The sequence below is a fragment of the Mixophyes fleayi genome, chromosome 12 (genome assembly GCF_038048845.1).
Source record: "Mixophyes fleayi isolate aMixFle1 chromosome 12, aMixFle1.hap1, whole genome shotgun sequence".
NCBI lineage: Eukaryota > Metazoa > Chordata > Amphibia > Anura > Limnodynastidae > Mixophyes > Mixophyes fleayi.
This window is the reverse complement of record NC_134413.1, coordinates 69014527-69032054: the sequence shown is the minus strand read 5'-3', so window position 1 is coordinate 69032054 and position 17528 is coordinate 69014527. Positions and strand designations below refer to the sequence as shown.

Sequence of the window (17528 nt, the reverse complement as noted above, 5' to 3'; positions counted from 1 at the left end):
TACATATTTTATGGTCTTTTAAATAAATCTCCAAATGAAGTGTTTTTTTATTTTACTCTAACCCTTTTCCTGTACACACAATGTGGTTCTATTACATGAAATCAGGGCTGTATAAGTCGTGGTCACCATGATAACTAAAATGTGCACTGGTTATCAAAATTCTTGAACACTCTACCCTTTTGGTGCACTATCCCCCAGCACTTGAAGTTGACCTGAACCTGTTGACCTGCATCAGCATTTATACCTCTGCGCAGCGTTCTATAACTGCCAAATCTTAGAGGCCTAATAGTCTTTTAACGGGTTTGTAATTTCCCACTGCCTTCTCACAAATATAAAGTAGTGCCACTACACTTAGGACAGCGTTGTTTTGTACATCATCTGGAATACCATCTTAATTCAGCTGCTGGAACCAGTGAGTTCTACTGTCATCGCTGTTCCAAAGTGGTGTAGTTTGCTCTATTTCACTTCTGGCCAAACCAGAGAAAGATACTCACCAGGTGGTCTAGGTCCAATCCTCACTTGACGCAGTTTTTCCAGCTGTCGTCGTCCATTTGTCAGTCTTTCCTGTGGTGGCTGAAGGTGAGGAATCTCAATCAGGAGTTTTCAATGCTCTGGTGCAGACTCAATTTCTTTTGAGAAACGGGTCCATTCAAACCAGTCTACAACGCCACGGCTGTGGCATATTTAAATCGCCCAGGGGTGACCAGAAGTTCCTTAGCGATAGAGGTATCCAAGATCATACACTGGGCGGAATATTGTGTATAATCATGTCCCTGCAATCTTGTGTTTATGCTGGAGGTGGACAATTGTAAAGCAGACTTCCTGAGTTGACATGCATTCATCCTGGGGAGTGGTCCCTTCATCCATAAGTTTTTGACCAAAATCTGGAAAGGTGGGGACAGCCGGAGGTCGATATGATGACTGCTCAGCTGAACCACAAAGTGGATTGGTATTGTGCCAGAACCAGGGATCCGCAGGCAACTCTAGTGGATGCCACGACGGTTCCCTCTGATTCCCATGTTACCTTAGGTGCTGGAAAAGGACGGGCAGGTACCAGTAATTCTGCTGGCACCAGACTGGCCGAGAAGGTCCTGGTATGCCAATCTTCTCAGCATGGCAATAGAACCACCCTGGAGACTTCCTTTCAGAGCAGATCTTCTAAACCAGGGTCTGTTTTTCCACCAGGACTTGGCACTACTGGTGGTTGATGCCATGATTCTCTGTAAGAAGGGGTCTCTCTGAGCAGGTCATCTAGACCATGATTACTGCCAGGAAACCGGCATGTTCTAAGTATTATCACTGGGTCTGGAAGACCAACATAGGCTGGTATGAAAGGTGGGTTGCTTCCATCTATTTCCGACTGGCTTGTTTCCTGTCCATCATACAGGATGGTCTGAACAGGGGACTGAGATTGGCTTCCCTGAAGGTTCAGGTGTCTGCTTTGTCTATCTTTTTCCAAAGAGTGGCTGTGTTGCCTGAAGTCCAAAACTTTCTTCAGGGGCTTCTTCATGTTCATCCACTCTTTGTTTCGCCGGTAGCATTGTAGGACCTGAATTTAGTTTTCTACACTACAAAAGTCGCTGTTCGATCCTATGGAGTCTGTCGATTAAAGTTTTTTGACCAGGAAGTTGTCCTTTTTACTCACTATATATAGTCTGCGAGACTAGTATCTGCACTGGCAGGTCTCCAATTTCTAATTTTTCATGCTGACAGCTACTCCTCGACCAAGGGCTTCCTTCCAGGCCAAGGTGGTGTCAAAATGTATTATCACCCAGGATATTGTGAGATCTGCTTTGAGCTAGGATTTGCACTCTGGTTCTAAAGCCTCTTTTGTTGGATATAGTTAGTCTTGCAGGTCTATGTGGGCTGCTTGGCCTTCCTATGTAAAACGGTCTCCTTGTTTTATAAACCTCACTCAAGCGAGAATGGCCGACAATGAAAGACACTGTTAGTGTGTGTGTGTACCCACCCCTAATGGCAGCTTTAGAAGAGGATTTTTGTAGTCCCTGTAAAATCCATTTCTATGAATCCATTTGGGGGGACACTGCTTATGCCTTATGTTCTGGTTTTAATCGTATTGTTCTTGTTTGGTTACTATAGTGCTATCCTTTAGGGCTTTGTTAGTTAAAACCTCAAGGATCTCTGTACTAGGGGCATAGAAGGGGGGGGGGGGGTAGAGTGGAGCAGGCCAGATAAGTTAGCGTTTTTAGTGCCTCACTCCCAGCACAGTGCCCTCTTTACCCCATGGTAAGCAGTGTCCGCCAAATTAATGTGCACAATTACACACAGTGCCTATAAATCTATGCATACACATGCTGTGCATGTGTATACATAGGTGGAATGAGACTAGCGCACACAATCATGTACACATGACGTTTGTGGTTGTCTCATTCCACATTTTATGTCTCGTACTTGCCTGTCTCCAGTTTTTATGCTTCCAGTTTGTCCTGTTTTATCTGTTCTCTCTCCTTTCTTATTCCTCATGAGCACTTCATGAGGAATAATTTCACTAGATGCAGGGTATCTCAATCACTGTATCCGCTTGTAACATAGATGCACTGCTGGGATGGATTGGTGTTTGGGTGGATAGGGCTGATGTCCCTTCCCTGTGCTGCAGATTGTGGCAGCAGACATATAATATACAGTTGCTGTTTGCGCCATAACAGCAGCACTGCTTTTTCTCCACCAACATGCCACTTCTTGTTCTTGATTAATTTCCCTGTCTTCAGCATAGTCAAGAGGTGGTGGACTGTAAATGGAAAAGGTAGCAGCTTTGCTGTTAGAACCATGTAGTAGTTGCTTGCTCCTTTGTATCATGAGACATACACTGATACCCAATACAGGGATGCATAGAGAACTTTTTTGGCCAAATTATAAATCTTACAGAGCAACATTCAATTTGTCAGAATATGTCCCCGCACTGTCTGATTTAATTTACCACCCTCCATCTAATGGGTCCATTAATTGATTAGGATTGGTACTCTTTACATGCTACAATATGGTGGAAATTCAATTGGCCACGTTACTATAAAAAGTAATGTGGCCTGCGCACTATTACCGCTCTTACAGTAATAGTGTGCTTAAATACCGGTATTACGGTAATAGTGCGCTTAAATACTGTTATTACGGTAGTTTCAACACAGGCTTTTTGCTCGCAGCTCCCTGAGCTGTGAGCAGAAAGCCAGGTTACCAGTGATAACGGTAATAGAGTTATCGTGGCATTACTTTGGGGGGAATTGAATTCCCCCTTTGTGCTCAATCAGTGTTTTAATTTGCTGGCATAATTGCACAATGTATGAGCACCCTTTTGGAGTTGTCCTTTGAGATGCAGCCTGCATCATTGTTTTATTCTGTTTATAGCCATACCCTTTGTATAACTAGGCAGTTTGTGTTTGTATTTGGGTACAACACAGCTTGTATTGGAATCATTTGTTTACAGTGTGCTGCTTTGCAAGGAGTTTTATTGGCATTAAAGTACTGTAATTGTTTACAGGGTAAAATGAAAATAAGCAAGCAATGTGGTGAGCCTGATATTTGTTGCATATGTCTTAAACACACAATACATTTTGTAGTTGACATTTACATGTAAAGTAAAAGTCGGTAATGTTAAGTTCTAGAGATTTATTAAAATTATATTGGCTGTGGTTTGGGGCAAGGTTTCATGAGGGTGCCCTGTTTGTAGATCTCCAACTCTTGCAGGAATTTGTGAGAGCAGGATGCTGTCTATTCTCTCTAGCTCTGCATTCTTCTTCCAGTCAGAAAGAAATGTTCTCATTTAATATTTAAAATGGTCCAGTTTGCAGTGTACCTTTAATGATGCCATTTTTTTCCTTCACAGCTGCTTTCTCACACAGACTGAACCTGTTTTACTTGGCAAATGATATAATCCAAAACTGCAAAAGGAAGAACGCAATAATCTATCGTGATACGTTTGCAGATGTGCTCCCTGAGGCTGCATCTCTAGTAAAGTAAGTACACATTTGGGGCTAAAAAATGGTTTACAAATACATTTTGTTTTGATATTATTTTCCATATAGGGAAAGTATGTTCAAGTTCATTGTCTTTGTGTAGCTACGTTAAAAATTTGGTTTTCGATGCTTCATGACCAAACCAATTTTTCACGTTTTGTGATGTATCATTGATTCATCTCTGGATCCCATGAGGGCATCTCCCTCCCTGCAATTTAAACTTATCAAAATTTACATCAATGTGGTTTCCTAAATTACTTGTTGCCTTATTCAGATCGTTTTCCTATGTCTACCAAGACACAGGATGAAAGGCGAAGGACCCTCTCCTGTACATCAAGCCAAAGGGATGTGTTGGTAACTCAGTTGAAAAGGCTTAATTAGCATGGGATTTCCTTTTTTCAGACAGTTACTGAAACAAATTTCCTCTAACATGGCAATCAGTACATTTACAATACAAAACTCAGTACATTTGCAATGATAAACATTGCTGCACTGCGCCACTAGTTAAATAAGTAGGTAATTTTGTTTCTAATTGATACAGCCACACATACTTTTACCAGAAACTGTTGGAAGTTTTGTCCTTTCAAACAAAGTGTGACAGGATGGACCGCCTACGCCACCCTGCCTGTCGTAGCTGGGAACCGGCTGGGCTTACTTTGCCACCGTTCCTTTTCGTTATCCCAAATGCGCGGCAGTAGGAGGGGCTTACAAATGGTGCCACCACTGGACTCCTATACCGGCATCCTGTACCAGGTTTTTTCTGGGTAACTGACGCTGCTAGCGTATCTTGTTGCTGGTGTACCTGGGCGGGTATTCCTGACCTCTTACTATGGATCAGGGATTCTGTGGATGGATCCCCCCTGGCCTATCACACCGACCAGGACTGCAGCTTTTCCTGTGGTACACGAAAAGCTGGGTCCAAAACTCAGGACAGCCGGGAACAGATTAGATTTTGGGTCTACTCTGTAGGTCACAGGAATACAGCAATATTGAAGATGTTTCCAAGCAGGTCTTTGAAGCAAGATGTTTGCTCTCACATTGGTTAAAGGTACCAGTGCTCACTCAAGTAAGATGAAATCAGAAGAACAAGTTTTCAATACAAGCCAGTGCCTTTTATACAGTTTAGACACAGGCTATTTTTAGAATCATTATGTAATGTGTTTACACAAACGTGGATTTACATGCATTGCAAAGCCAACAATATTTACACTTATCTATGAAATTCTAGAGACTCTGTGATGTCATGCAATACATGCTGTTCACAATGTTAAGAAAGGTTTGAACACTCTGACAAAAGGCAACACAGTAACGACCCCCCTGCTGGGCTTTTGGCCAGAGCAGGTATTTCCTGCTATCAGACTCCCTCCCCATAGGCCTAATTGGGGTTTATAAGGTTGCTAGTGGAAACCTCCAAACAATGACACTTCCATACAAAACACATCCCAATACACAAAAGACCTCCATCCACAAAGGCTCATTGTGTCTGATATATACATCAGAAAGAAGGCATTTGCTTTAGAAAGGTTAAAACGGAAAAACAAATTTTCTACCCTGGTCTCAGAAATGACTTTTTCCTATCTCAAAATATACACAATATCAAAAATAAGTGCATGTGCAATTATATAAATAAGCGCCCTGCGCTATTTCCTTTGAATAAATTTATACCAGAAGTTATTTATCAGTGATCCATTCACACAAAGTTTAGCATTTAATCTCAAATTATTAATTAATTGTCCCTTCCTAGGTTAACTGTAATCCTGTCTGGGAGTGCGGTCCTAGGAGTGACGTGGTAATTGTTACCTGCCATTAATACCTTTTCTAACAATTCTCTAGGATTGCACATTATTGTTAGTACTTTTAGCATTAGGAAGTAAGATTATTGGAAATACATTAAAGAGGGGTGGGTTACCCTTATTTTAATTTAAAGCTTTCTGTTCATATATCGGCATAACAGTCTCTAGCACTAGTGTTCTGGAGAATTCCTGGAAAGGAGTTACTGCAAGTCTCATATATTTTTACCCTCAAAGTACCCATGTGAATGGAAGTGGAGGTTGGGCTTGCAGTGGTAAGACAAGTATATTGTGCTACTACAACAGCATGTTCTTTATTGGGTAGAATGTGCATGTGGCTTGGGTTAGAAGGATTGTTATTGGGGGCTAGTTTAAATTTGGCGTGGGAGGTTGAATTGTTTTTTCAGGGAGTGTCTCGCATTACAACTCATGAAAGGAGATGTGTTTTTCTTTCAATTTATTATGTATTTTAGCACTAGTGTTGTGCTCTTTGAGAGCACGCTGTACGAGAGGTGGGGCAGGCACCGTCTACGCTTCGTACAGTTTCCCCGATTTTAACCATCATTTTTTTCTTGTGGAGAAGGGTCATCTGGTTGGCTGCACAGGTTAGGGTCTCGGGATCTACACTTGATGGACAGTGTAGCATTCACATGCCCCAGTCTCTTCCAGGGAATGTTCTGGTGAGGGCTTCGCAGGGTAAGCCCCCACACCAGGGAAGAATGTGCCATGGAAGGCAGCCATGAATGGACTGGTTATATATTTAAGGAGGTCTTATCCTTCTTTGGCGGGCTTCTGCAGGAGAGCCCATCATTATTCACTTGCTCCTCTGCATGTTGGAAACATTTTCATTGCAAGATAGTCTGTGTGGTATTGTGAATGTGCTCTCATCCAGCCATTTCATACTCTTCGTTTTATCTAGCGAGTGCTGTCTTTACCTCTGTTCTGTCACTGTACTTTTATGCTTTGAGAACTCGCTATTTGTCACTGTAATCTGAGTGTGTATATATTGAGTACTGTCTTTGTTTAAATTGCTCCAGTTGTCATTGAGCTGACATTATTTAGCACTGGGTCACTGTATTCATATTTTAAGCCCACCATTCTTATTTTATCTCAATAAGGGTGCCTCCTAGGGATTTTCACATCTACAGTGGGAGTCATACCATGGACAAGCTGGCACATGAAAACGTTACAGTTTATGTTGCTGAGAAGATGGGATTACAGGCAGGAATCGTTGGATTACAAAAGCAAATTTACCAGAGAAGTCAGAGAATACCTTAGTTGGTGGAAAGAACCTATAAAAAGTATTCAGGAAACTTCTCTCTCAGAACCTGAATGCTTTGGCATGAGATGCTGGGGGACGCCTGTGGACTTACAGATGGTACAGGATACCTGGACAAAGAAGAAAATGAACTTCATATAAACATTTTAGAAATTAGGTGTCTGAAAAGCAATCCTTTATTTTCAACCTTTCCTGTAACAGATGTTGCAAGGTGTTCTCAGACAATTAAACAGTTAAACAAACAAGGAGGAACCAGGAGTACACTTGAGGGAATTAACACCAGTAATTTGGCAGAATGCAACCTTTTGTTCTTTCAACTCTGAGTAGCTGGCAATGACAATATACTGGCAGATTATCTCAGCCAACATAAAGTAATCCAAGAGGATGGGGTCTGAAAGAAGAGATATTCTGGTTACTTAGTACACCAGTTTGACGTCCACAAATAGGTCTAATGACAACACAGAATGCTAAATTGAGTCTGTTTTTCTCTCTCCACAAAGATCCAAATGCAAAAGTAGTAGATGCTTTGACAAGACCTAGAGAAGTTCATCTACGATTTAATTTCCTTCAGTTTCCTATAATTTTTTAGATCTTGGTAGCCTTGGCAGTCAGGAAACAAATCTGAAATCTACTATAATGTTTTGAAAAAAGCTTTATTGGTGCAAGTAATGCTCAAGTAACCCTATGGCACAACGTATTCCATAAATATTTGTGGTGGTGTTGTGGTCTGTTTTTTTTATTTTTTTTACACACAGGTGGGCCTTTTTAAGGGCCCTGCTTTGAAAACTCTGAAAGTTCAAGTTTCAGAGTTAAGTATTCTGAATAACAAAATATAATTGGAATAACTAATTTTGGCTTTTGGGTTTTTTAAAGCTGTAAAAACAATTAGACTATACATCAATCCATTTGTAACATGGTGTTTTAATCTTGTGCTGTACTTGTTACTGACAGCCTCTACAAGAGTGTGACTGGATGGACCGCCTATGCCACCCTGTCTGTTGCTGCTTGGAACCGGCTGGGGTTGCTTTGTCACCGTTCCCTTTCGTTATCCCAAATGCGCCTTCTAACCACAGTAGGAGGGGCTTACAAATGCTGCCACCACTGGACTCCTTACCGGCATCCAGTACCAGGTTCCTTCTGGGTAACTGGCGCTGCGAGTGTACCCAGTTACTGGTGTACCTGAGCTGATAACTCCTGATTTCTTCCTATGGATCAGAGTTGCTGTGAATGGATTCCCCCTGGCCTATCACTCTGGCCATAGTTGCTGGGTAGCGGGTAGAGCAGAGGTACCGGAAAGCTGGGTCCAAATCTCAGATAAGCCGGGAACGAGTTAGAGTTGGGTCTAATCTGTAGGTCACAGGGATAGACAAGATTCCAAGCAGGTTTTTGAAGCAAGTGATGTTTACTTGCTCACACTGGTTCAAGGTACCAGTGAGCAGGTCAGATGAAACAAGAACAACTTCTTCCAATACAAAACAGTGCTTTTTTTTTTATACAGTTTTGGACACAGCCTCACAAGGTAAGCCAGTCCCGGAGGTCTGAGCTATTTCTAGAATCAGGATGCAGTATGTTTACCCAAACATGGATTTACATGTAATGCAAAGCTAACAATATTTGCACTTATCTGTGATATCCTAAAACATGCTGTGATTTCCTGCATGTTTTAGACAGAGAAAATCTAACAGCAAGTCTAATTAAACCTTCCTATACCTCAGGGGTGGGCAAACCAGTCCTCAAGGGCCATAAACAGTTCATGTTTTTAGGATTTCTGTCTGTAGAAACAGCTGGGATAATTACTGACCCAGCCAAATAGATTAACTCAGCTGTGCATGATTAAAGAAATCCTAAAAACATGAACTGTTTATGGCCCTTGAGGACTGGTTTGCCCACCCCTGCTATACCTTCAGGTGTTGGACCCTCACACATCAAATGGTCTAAAATGAGATTAACATGGGTCCTTTCTTCAGACAGTTGCAGAATACACATTTCCTCCATTGGAGAATTCCCATAGAAAACTTACAAAAACCCCCCCCCCAAAGTAATTTCTCTACACCAAAATACACAAGACTTCCTCAACAAATGCTTATAGTATCACATATATACCTCAGAAATAATGCATTTTCTTTTAGCAACATTAAAACCAAAATTAATTTCCTCCCCTGGTCTCAGAAAAAAGATATTTCCTTTTACCAAAACACACACAATATTAAAAATAAGACTTGGAGGAGAATTGTCTTCATACATTTAGATGTGACAAGAGCATTCTCCACTTATTTGCCAAGAACAGAGACTGATATATAAAGAGCTGGTTGGTTTATTACCTTCTGGAGCACAAAGTCTTGCCCTATCAAGATACTTTAGCAAGACTAAGCGATGACTCGATCCTACAGGCTTATAAGCTAAAATATCTGGCGGTGCCGAAAATTCTAAAAGCACGTTCAACGAGGGCAGTTGCAACTTTGTGGGCTCGAAGAGCGAAAATATCACTAAAAGAAATTTGTAGAGCAGCAGGATGGTTTACAATCCACACCTTTACAAGGCACGTTTTGCTGGCTGTGACACCAGTAACTGAAACTGTTTGAAAGGAGTTTCTTCAAATTTGAGATCAATAAACATTTTCTTTTTTGCACTCCTTATGGTGTCACTGTTTATTGGCCCACCCTGTGTTATGGCTTTGGTACATCACCTTGGTTAGAGCTGCCAGAGAGTTCAAAGAAACGAAATTAACAGGTAAATAGTTTGCCTATTTCCTCTTTGAAGGACTCCGTGGTTCTTTCCTAGAGCTGGATGTTAACCCATTGGTTAGGGCTGCCATCTAATCTGCCTATTTTAGACCTTTACAGTAGAGGGGGCTGTCTAGATATACCCTGCACACTAACACTACTAGCTTCAGTCTTTTGTTCTTGTAGCTTACATGGGTATCTTATCTGGACCTCTCCATCACTCCTATTTGTCCACCCACAATTAAGAAAATTGAATGTGACATCACATGTTTTTTTTCCCTCTGCAACCAGTGAATGTCAGGGCACCATTACCAGCCACTGTTGGTATATGCAAGGTTGTGTTATGTCTTATAAATGTTTAATGCAAATGCTATTAGAGAGGACGTCTATATATACTCCAGGAGTCTGGAGGTTATGTTTACCATAGCTATCCATGGTGTCTCTAGTAACAGACATTATAATATTCATCCACTGGACAGATGCCGTGAACAGCAGGAGGTGAAATGGTATTTTTTTTTCCTCAGGGTTATCCATTTTACACAGGTAATTTTCAGGAATTGGCAGAAGAAAAGCTGGGTACACGCTACAGAAAATTGCTGCAGATGTGATTTCTATAACTATTTTATTGATGATTATGCAGATTCACGTGTACACACCTACATGACTTAATGTCAGATCTGAGATCTTCATCTCTCATAACCATCTGCTAAAAAGGTTACCGGGAAGAGTTGCCACTTCTGCTGCTTGAAATAGCTTGATCCCTTTGTAGAAGTCTTCTCTTAGGATGCATGACACATGTACATTTAATCTTCCAGTTGCCTTGGTTGAAAAGAGCATGTAAATCTTGATTATAACACAATCCTGGATATTTCTGGAAGTGACCGGAACCATTGTAATGTGAATTTATATGTACATGTTTTGCTTGCCCAAATACCTGATAAAACCCATTATAAATAAAATCATATTTTTCCTAAAGGGACCAGTCTGTTTCAAAATCTGTGGACAGAGTCTTTAAAATCTGGGAAGACAGGAACGTTTACCAGGAGGACACTATTGCAAGTTTCAGAACTGCTCTAAGTGAGTATTATTTTTATTAACCTGCTAATTTTTCATTGGAGCTGCAAGTTAAAGTGAATATTTCAATGTTTTGGTGCTGGTGTAATGTGTATCTGTATTTTATTATATAGTGTTCAGTAAACTTTGTTACATTAAGATCTAACAAATGCTTTCTACAGCTCTTGGTGAAAGCTTTAAAAATAAAGTCTAGTAATCAGTGAAAGAAGTTTAAAATAACAAGTTTTATTACACAAAATATAATAAATTTAAATGCTTCATATGTGTATAACACTCATAGAACCCAAAAATATGTAACAAATGATGAAATCAATAGAGCACAAGAAGTCTGTCCAGATTCGATATGTATGTTAAAAATAACAGGTCATTCGGATTCCGGATAATAGGCGCTGAGTGTAAGTCAGAAGTTATTACAACGCTTTGCATAGGAAGTTTCTAAGTGATGGAAGAGCACTCTAAAACAGTCACAAATCAGCTGGAATACAGGCACAATGGAAAGATGTTACCTGTCGCCGGATTCTCTTGAGTGCTTTGGCAAGATGAGTTGCGGGAGTGTAGTTCCTGTTCTCCATACGGAATTCAGACTTCCTGTAGTGAAACTAGTTGTTCATGAATCCATTCGCAAACACTCCTTGACGGAAGCTCGTTAAGTAATGTCTTGCAGTTTGATAATTGGCACAATCTGTTGGATGCTGGCTTCTATCTGAAATGTGCGCTCAAAAGTAAATTGTAGATATAAACCTCCAGGTAGATGTGTGTGTGTATATATATATATATATATAAATGTCCTAAGCCTAGAAAGCAATCTCATCTTCCATGTGCAGGCAGTGCTTTCATATAATTAGAACTCTGCATTTGGTATACATACAAAATCCGGTTACCTCAGCTGAGCATAATAAAACATACAGAATGACTCTGGACTTTCCTCATGTGAAGCTGTAATTTGGTACATACTGTTAAAGGTGCACCAGTTTCAGATGTTCTGCATATATATATATATATGCTACAGTTCTGTGGTCCCTCTGTGTAGGATACGTCTGTCTGCTGCTCTGTTCCATATTTTGGAAACTCTCTGGACTTGATCACATCTGCAATGACCTTTTCCGAGAACCACAATGATTCCCCAATCACTCCTTGCCGTTAGGCCGCAGCTCAAGCTATTATATTGTGACAGGATTGATTCACCTCTTAATTTTATGGTTGGGCTCATAGGAACTAGGCCAACTCCTATAAGATGAATACTGTTATACTTTATTTCCTAAATAATTAATTTACAGAAAACAAAGGAAAATATAGTTAGCATCCCTATTAAATGCAATTGCGAGTGTTTAATGCAGGAGAATAATTCATGCTTTGCTCCTCTATTTCCTAAATAGCAATGAGTTTACTTGCTTTTTAAGGGACCGGTTTTTTTTTTCTCTTCACATAGCTCCATTGTTTTATTTGTGGGGGGAGGTGTAATGTCTGTAGTGGGATGGAGATTGTGCATGTTCACTTATGTGAAAGATTTCATTATTAATGGAAGGTCAAACTGTTTTAAGTGACTGGTGTGCAGTCAATGGTATGGAGCATGTTACATTATTTTTTGTGTGTTAATGACTTCTTTACCTTAGGTGGAGGCTGGAGTAAACGAGAGCGAAGTAAGAGTTCCCGTCCTAAGCCTGCTGAGAAACCACCAGAAGGTAATGTCCTGCGGTGTAATGGTATAAACCTAATTTATATGTCTAGTCCTATTGTGTCAACTTCAGCAGTCATTTACTCGTGATTATTGTGGGTTATATTGTGTTCAGGTGCATTCAATCGCTTGTGTTATCACCAAAGTTTATAGATTATTGAACCCTCTAGTGAACACTTTCTTTATACATGAATGAGTATATTGTTTTGCTCCCAAAGACCACCTATATAAAGAATATGGGTGGTCTTTGGGAGCAAGACAAAAATACAAGCAGTCAGCTTTCCAGTTGGCATAATGAATGTCCAGAATTATGATCTTTAAAATTTGAATTCATGTAAGCCCTTAAACCCGCCTTGGCATTAAACACGAACATCTGAAGAGCATTCGTCTATATCTGCAATAAGCTCAGCATGGTTTTTGCATCAGTGCTGAACATAAGGTACATGGCTTCTGCAGTTCAATCGTTGCTACATATGCAGTTATGTAATAGCCCCCCCAATAACACAGGCCACTTTAGTGTATGTGTGTATATATACGCTGATCAGCCACAACATTAAAATCACTAACAAGTCAAGTAAATAACGCTATCTTATTACAGTGGCACCTGTCATTAGGCAGCAAGTAAACAGTCCATTCTTGAAGTCTACGTGTTAGAAGCAGGAAATATGGGCGAGCGTAAAGATCTGAGTGAGTTTGACAAGGACCAAATTGTGATGGCTACACGACTGGGTCAGAGCATCTAAAAATGGTCTTGTGGGGTGTTCTCGATATGCAGTGGGTAGTACCTACCAAAAGCGGTTATGGGTGCCCAAGGCTTATTGATGCTCATCTGGTCCAATCCTATAAAAGAGCTACTGTAGAACAAATTGCTGAAAAAGGTAATGCTGGCTATGATAGAAAAGTATTTACAAAGAGAAAAGGTTTGAATATAGGAGCACTCCAGTCCATGATTACAATGATATTCTAGTTATAGTTAAAATACATTTTCTCTTTCATCCAGTCTGGGGGACACTGCTTTACCATGGGTTGTGGAGGGGAGCTGGGAGTTGGCACATAACTAGTTAACTTTAGTGCTGGTGATAGACCCCTCCCCTCTACAATCCCCCTGCCTCTTCCTGTACAATCCTGTTTTTTTTAGGTGCCCTGGAGTTGGGCAGCCTTTTTGTTTAGTGCTTAGTTTAATGTTAAGAAATTTTATTTTTTTCTTTTACTTTTTACTTTTTTCAGGTGGCAGCGCTGGAGTGTGTTCTAATATAGAGAACACACTCACAGCTTGGCAGCGCAGGCATTCCCCTGTCAGCAGAGAGCCAGCGGTTCTCACTGACAGGGACTGAAGTACAAAGTGCCTGATTGAAGGGAGTGACAAGCGGTCTCATGGACCACTGCACTCCTACAGTCTCCCCGTTAACCGGCGCTGCTATTACAGGCATAGAGCGCCGGTTATCGGATAATGAAAATGGCGGCGGCCATCTTGGATTTCGGCAGCAGCGCCAAGGAGAAGGGGGCTAAACAAAGATTCCCCCCTCAGACATAGGAGGGGGGCGTCGGAAAGGTACCGCTGCGGAGACCTCTGTCCTGAGAAGAGGAACTAATAGAGGTCTCCACAAATCTGCCACCAAAAGCCGTTTTTCCTATGGATTTTCAAGCAGGAACATCGGCATCAGGGAAGAGGGGGGAGCTAAAACATAGAGTTCCCCCCCTTCCTACAGAGAAAGAGAGAGATGGACTGTCCCAGGGTTCTGGCGCCAAAGCAGAAGCCCGGGAACAGGAACAGAGCTGAGGGAGAGCAGACTGCTGTTGGACTTCTCCCTGTCTTGGTGGCCCTTGGGCTAAGTAAAAGCTTATTTAAACACATATTCGTTGTTTTATTACTGGCTTAGCAGGTTTACATTATAGTCTCCTGCTAGCCTAACATATTTATGGTGTTTAAAATATTCAAGTACAACTTTTTCAAAGACATTAGTTGATTACTTGTAATTTACTCTGTTCTTTTAATATTTTACTCTCTCTCTCTCTCTCTCTCTCTCTCTCTCTCTCTCTCTCTCTCTCTTCCTTTATCTCTATCTGTATATTCAGCTAGATTGATTTTGTGTGATTGGTGTGCCTTCCTTTATATAAAATGACAGATAAGGGAAAGGGCCCTATGGCAAAATATTTCACATGTTCTAAATGTCATGTTAAATTACCGTGTGGGCAGAAGGACCCTATGGCGCTCTGCATGCGAAGCAGGGGCCCCCTCTGTGCAAAGCCAGCAGGTTACAGCCCCTTCGTCTGAGGAACCGGCCTGGGTAACCTCCCTAACACAGTCGGTTACCTCCCTAGCCCAAATGGTTTTTCAATCAAATCAGTTGCTATCAACTGTGGCAACCTCTGTGGCTAGCAATACTAATACGCAGTCAGTTCCCCAGGCTTTCTCAAATGCCAGTGGATCGAGTTTGCCGGGAACTTCCACATTACAGGCTGACCCAACCCCTGCTAATACAGACCCGGCTTGGTCTACAGCCTTTTTGAAGGGATTAAACAAGCTTAACCAGTTGCTAGATTCCTCTAATGCCCCGCCTGCTAAGAGAAGGAGGCTTAGAGAGGTAAATCCCCTTGTGGTCCTTTCAGATTCGGAGGAAGAGTCTGAGGAAGAGGGGGAAATCTATTCGGATGCTGACCATAGTCATTCCTCAGAGCAGGAAGTGTACCCTAGAAACCAATTTGTTAATGATTTGGTTTTAGCGGTTAGACAGGCGCTGGACTTCCCAGAGCCGGAGGAGGTTTCCCCCAGGGACAGAAGTCTGTTCAAAAAGACCAAAAGAAAAACCAACCGTTTCCCTCCTTCTGCAGAACTCAGAGAGATTGTTGAAGGGGCTTGGAAACAACCTGAGAAAAGGTTTTTCATTCCCAAAAGGTTCACCTCTTTGTATTCTCTTCAGGAGGAAGAGGCGACTCGCTGGGAGAGTATTCCCAAGGTAGACATTCCTATTGCTCGCCTGGCTAAACATACTCTACTCCCAGCCCCCGGGTTCAGCGTCTCTTCCAGACGCCAATGACCGTAAGGTAGAATCCCAGCTCAAATCAATATTTGCGGCTGCGGGTTCTGGCTTTAGACCCACATTGGCTTCAGCCTGGGTAGCAAAAGCCATGGAAGCATGGGCAGACCAGCTGGCAGAAGCTTTACAGGACTCCGAGCTCCTTCCCCTTGCTTTGCATTTAAAGGAAGCTTCGGGGTATCTCTATGAGGCGGCCCAGAATTCAGCGGCGGTTTCCTCTGCCATTCAGGCGGCCTCCATTTCAGCAAGGAGAACACTATGGCTGAAATCCTGGGAAGGTGATGCAGAGTCAAAGCGGTCCGTTGAAACCATCCCCTTTTCTGCAGCGGGCTTATTCGGCCCGGAATTGGATACCCTCATTTCCCAGGCTACGGAGGGCAAAAGCACTTCTTTGCCAGTATACGCTAACAGAAGCCGCGCTCAGAGGAATAGCTCCTTCCGACAGCCCTTTCGAGGGACCTCCTTCCAAAGGGGTCAGTCCTTCAGAGGAAGGCAATCTAATTCCCGAGGCTCCTCCTCTAGGGGAAGATCCTCGTTTACTTCCAAGCGCCAGGCCACTAAGACCCAGGAAAAGCCTGCGTCCTGTCGACCAACCTGTTCTACAGGGGTCGCCAGTGGGAGGACGTCTGTCCCTGTTTCAGAAACAGTGGACAGCGTCTTCCCAAGATCCTTGGATTCGGAAAATCATTTCAGAGGGGTACAGAATAGACCTATTGGGCCCGGCTCCACAGCGTTTCTTCCAGACCCCGCTACCTCAGGATCTTTTAAAAAGACGGGCCATACAGGATTGTGTTGCTTCTCTTTTACTCCAGCAGGTCATCTGCAGAGTGCCAGATAGGCAGAAAGGAAGGGGTTTTTATTCAAACCTGTTCCTAGTCAAGAAGCCGGACGGCTCCTTTCGGCCCATCCTAAACTTAAAGGGCCTCAATGTTCACTTAAGGGTGGACAAATTTCGGATCGAAGCTCTGAGGTCAGTAATAAACGGCCTAGAGATAAATCGGTTCATGGCGTCCATAGATATAAAGGACGCTTATCTCCACATTCCCATCTGGATCCACCACAGTCTCTCCTCAGATTCTCGGTAGGATCTGCTCACTATCAGTTTCGGGCCCTCCCCTTTGGCCTCTCAACTGCGCCAAGGGTCTTCACGAAGATTATGTCAGTTATGGCAGCATGTCTTCACCTGCAGGGAGTTCAGGTCGTTCCTTACTTGGACGACCTACTCGTCAAGGCTTCCTCAGAAGGTTGCCTGCGTTATCACCTGTCCCTCACCCAGGCAGTTCTCGAGGGCCACGGTTGGCTAATAAATTCAAAGAAATCCCAGTTGATCCCGTGTCAGCGCATGGTATTCCTGGGACTCATCATGGACACCAGGAGGCAAAGAGTGTTTCTCCCAGCAGAGAAAATCTCCCCTATTCAGTCGGTAACCTCCCAGGTTTTGTCTTACCCCAGCCCCTCAATGCACTTGTGCATGAGGCTACTCGGAAAGATGGTGGCCTCTTTCGAGACCATTCCCTTTGGGCGAGCCCATTCTCAATGTTTCCAATGGGATCTGCTATCGAAGTGGTCAGGGTCACACCTACACCTGAAAAGTCAAAAGATCTCTCTATCTCAGAAAGCGAGAGAATCTCTTCAGTGGTGGATGTGTCCGCACAACATGAGCGTGGGAAAATCCTTCGCACAATGGTCATGAATCATAGCCACGACAGACGCCAGCCTGAAGGGTTGGGGGGCGGTAATCCTTCACCTCCGACTCCAGGGAATTTGGTCGCCTCAGGAATCAACTCTACCGATAAATGTTTTGGAATTGAAGGCCATTCTCTTGGCTCTCCGGGGAGCCCAGTCTTTTCTTCAGGGCCAACCGGTCAGAATTCAGTCCGACAATGCCACGGCCGTGGCATATGTCAACAGACAAGGAGGAACCAGGAGTGCAGCGGCTATGGAGATTGCAGCCCAAATATTTGTTTGGGCAGAGCAATAT

At 42.6% G+C, this 17528-nt stretch overlaps 1 protein-coding gene across 2 annotated transcripts in view; it reads left to right on the top strand.

Annotated features, from left to right (window-relative positions):
- The window catches only part of LOC142109180 (threonine--tRNA ligase 1, cytoplasmic-like), a 111020-nt gene that overhangs the window by 15604 nt on the left and 77888 nt on the right, over positions 1-17528 (top strand). For both annotated transcript variants that reach the window (XR_012680302.1, XR_012680303.1), the window contains exons 2-4: positions 3839-3968; positions 10737-10837; positions 12448-12516. The gene's annotated coding sequence lies outside the window, so the exon portion shown is untranslated. The remainder of the gene's footprint in view (positions 1-3838; positions 3969-10736; positions 10838-12447; positions 12517-17528) is intronic.